Here is a 3870-nt window from a genome sequence, read left to right on the forward strand (position 1 = left end):
GTTGTAGTTAATGAGATTATGGTACATGACAGACAAGCATCTTCTTGTCACAGAGAAGACGCCCACAAGCATTGCTGCTGGAGGGCTGGGGATGCGGGATATTGCTGGCATCCCAGCCCCCACCCACACTCGATGCAGAAGGCTGCCTCTCACTTGGCCTTGGCTCTGAGGGATTCTCAAGTCAGACCTCATCTCACGAACCATCCGTGGGACTGAGTGAGCAGGTGACACCAAAGGTCTAGCAGAGTCACAGCCTGGAAGGAGCAAGAAGGCAGAAGAAGAGGCACGGTGGAGTTAGAGATCCAAAAAGAACAGGAGAAGGTGTGAGTAAAACAGAGAAGTCGTGCTGGTAACTGTGAGATGGCACACTCATTTGGTTGGCTTTGGTGCCAGTGGTCACTCATTTGGAAAAATACTTGTGGGGAACTCCCCTGGTGGTCCAATGGCTAAGACTCTGCACTCCCAATGCAGGCGCCCCAGGTTCGATCCCTGGTCAGGGAACTGGATCCCACATGCCACAATTAAAGCTCCTGAATGCTGCAATGATCATCGATGATCTTGTGTGCTGCAACTAAGACCTGGCTCAGCCAATAAAAAATTTTTTAGGAAAGAAAAAGAAAAATACCTGTGGTCCTAGAGCTGTCACCAAGGAGAAAGGCCTCGTGTGTCATTGCCTCCACACAACCCAGTGTGTACCCCGTCCTGCCACAATCTCCCATGTTACCTGCCCTGCCGCTGGGTTGAAACACCCTGCTCCCCATCTTTGTCATCAGGAAAGTGCTTACTAAGCATCTTCTCTGTGTAGGATGCCAACGAGGTATTTTTAAAGGGAGGTGACATGTTCTCTGCCCTCTAAGGGATTACTTGGCTGGTAACTTCGAAAGAAAAATATGTTCTGGCATCTAAGACAACCCATAGCCCTTACCAGAAGCTGCACTGGCCACAGAGTGTCTGTTGGGTTAGGTGTGGTCCTGCGGGGCTGTCTTTATATATATGTGAGAAAGAGGAGGAGAGAAGGGAGTGGGCTGCAGACCCCACCTCTCCTGGAATACCGTGTGACATGTCTGCTTCTCTTATGCTTCAGCACCTGGTGCTAGTGGTAAGGAACCCGCCTGCCAATGCAGGAGACTCAAGAGCTGCAGGTTTGATCCCTGGGTCAGGAAGACCCCCTGGAGGAGGGCATGGCAACCCACTCCAGTACTCTGGCCTGGAGAATCCCACAGACAGAGGTGCCTGGTGGGCCACAGTCCATGGGGTCGCAAAGAGTTGGACATGACTGAAGCGACTTAGCACACACACACACCTGGCTCTCCCAGACATCAGGTAACAACCACATTTCAGAGGCAGTGGGAATCCAGAATCCTAGGATCCCAGGGCAGGCAAACAACTTACATCTTTGTCTATCCATCTTTTTGCCTCTAGGCAGGACAGTCATCAGATAATCCTGAGAGAGAATTGTCCATTCTTTTTGATAATGTTCTCCATAACCTTCTGAGTTTGAGTGGTCCATGTTACCAAAAAATAATCATAAAAGTTGCTACTATTTTTAATCCACTGAGCTATGTGTATGGTCTTGCATACACATAATCTGTTGTTCTCACCATTGCACTGAAGAGTGGAGCTATTCAGCTTTGTTTTTTTTTAGTGAGAAAAACTAAAGCTGAGAGGGGTCATGTTACCTGCCCAAGGGCACATGAGAAGGAGTAGGTTCAGAGTTTGAACCTGGTTCTCTCTAATTCCAATGCTCTTTCCACAGTATTGCCCAACTGTAAAACTTGCCCTGTCTTATCACTCATGAATTCATTCAGTTAACAAATATTTTTGAGCACCTGCTTTATGCCAAGCATTGTGCCAGCAGAACAGCTAAATGGAATTCCTTCTATTTTTATATAAGCTAACTCTTATTTACCCTTGTTATTAGGGAAAAAGATGCAGGTTGATCAACAAGTGATTATTTGGGGGGTGAGTCAAACATGCTGGTGTTGTTCAGTCGCCAAGTCCTGTCCAACTCTTTGCGACCCCATGGACTGCAGCACATCACGCTCCTCTGTCCTCTACTATCTCCCAGAGTTTGCTCAAATCCATGTCCATTGAGTTGGTGATGCTAGCTAACCATCTCATCCTCTGCCACCCCCTTCTCCTTTTGCCTTCAATCTTCCCCAGCAAACATGGAAACATGACAAATGCAAGTAAGATGCTTTAGGCCCTTAATTCTCTCTTGGTTGTTGTTCCCACACAGCTTTCCACCAGCTTGAGAGGCAGATCAGAGTTATTTATGAAAAGAAAGGGGAACCATGGGAAGTCTTCAAGGGCAAGGATGAGAGGGTGCTGTACAGGGCACACTCCTAGTGTTTGGAAGTGAGATGGTTATCTCAGTTCAGTCACTTCAGTTACTCAATTGTGTCCGACTCTTTGTGACCCCATGGACTGCAGCAGCAAGGCTTCCCTGTCCATCACCAACTCCAGGAGCTTGCTCAAACTCATGTCCTTTGAGTAGGTGATGCATCCAACCATCTCATCCTCTGTCAACCCCTTCTCTTGCCTTCAATCTTTCCCAGCATCAGGGTCTTTTCAAATGAGTCAGTTCTTCTCATCAGGTGGCCAAAGTATTGGAGCTTCAGCTTTAGCATCAGTTCTTCCAATGAATATTCAGGACTGATCTCCTTTAGGATGGACTGGTTAGATCTCCTTGCAGTCCAAGGGACTCTCAAGAGTCTTCTCCAACACCATGGTTTAAAAGCATCAGTTCTTCGGCACTCAGCTTTCTTTATAGTCCAACTCTCACATCCATACATGACTACTGGAAAAACCATAGCTTTGACTAGATGGACCTTTGTAGGCAAAGTAATGTCTCTGATTTTTAATATGCTGTGTAGGTTGGTCATAGCTTTTTTTTTTCCCAAGGAGAAAGCGTCTTTTAATTTCATGGCTGCAGTCACCATCTGCACCAAAATAAAGTCTGTCACTGTTCCCATTGTTTCCCCACCTATTTGCCATGAAGTGATGGGACCAGATGCCATGATCTTAGTTTTCTGAATGTTGAGTTTTAAGCCAGCTTTTTCACTCCCCTCTTTCACTTTCATCAAGAGGCTCTTTAGTTCTTCTTCACTTTCTGCCATAAGGGTGGTGATCTGTGATTCTGAGGTTATTGATATTTCTCCTGGCAGTCTTGATTCCAGCTTGTGTTTCATCCTCATTGGAAAAGACTCTGATGCTGGGAGGGATTGGGGGCAGGAGGAGTAGGAGACGACAGAGGATGAGATGGCTGGATGGCATCACCGACTCAATGGACGTGAGTTTGAGTGAACTCTGGGGGTTCGTGATGGACAGGGAGGCCTGACGTGCTGCAGTTCATGGGGTCGCAAAGAGTCGGACATGACTGAGCAACTGAACTGAACTGTGCTTCATCCAGCCTGGTATTTCACATGATGTATTCTGCATTTAAGTTAAATAAGCAGGGTGACAATACACAGCCCAGATGTACTCCTTTCCCAATGTGGAACCAGTCTGTTGTTCCATGTCCAGTTCTAACTGTTTCTTCATGACCTGTATACAGATTTCTCAAGAGGCAGGTCAGGTGGTCTGGCATTCCCATCTCTTGCAGAATTTTACACAGTTTGTTGTGATTCACACAGTCAAAGGCTTTGGCATAGTTAATAAAGCAGAAGTAGATGTTTTTCTGGAACTCTCTTGCTTTTTCTATGATCCAATGGATGTTGGCAATTTGAGTTTTTGTTCTTCTGCCTTTTCTAAATCCAGCTTGAACATGTGGAACATCTGGATGGTTATCCAAGTTTATCTAAGTATTCCTTAGCTAACAGGTGTTCCCAATCCCTTCCCTTTCTAGATCCTGCAAAAGAAAGAGAGAAA

General features: G+C 46.2%; 1 non-coding gene across 1 annotated transcript; it reads left to right on the forward strand.

Annotated features, from left to right (window-relative positions):
* The first annotated feature begins 428 nt into the window (after positions 1–428).
* TRNAG-CCC lies at positions 429–501 on the forward strand. The gene has a single exon. It is a non-coding gene; the product is annotated as a tRNA-Gly (tRNA).
* The last annotated feature ends 3369 nt before the right edge of the window (positions 502–3870 follow it).

The sequence above is a fragment of the Bison bison genome, unplaced genomic scaffold, assembly GCF_000754665.1.
Source record: "Bison bison bison isolate TAMUID 2011002044 unplaced genomic scaffold, Bison_UMD1.0 scf7180017864518, whole genome shotgun sequence".
Classification (NCBI taxonomy): domain Eukaryota; kingdom Metazoa; phylum Chordata; class Mammalia; order Artiodactyla; family Bovidae; genus Bison; species Bison bison.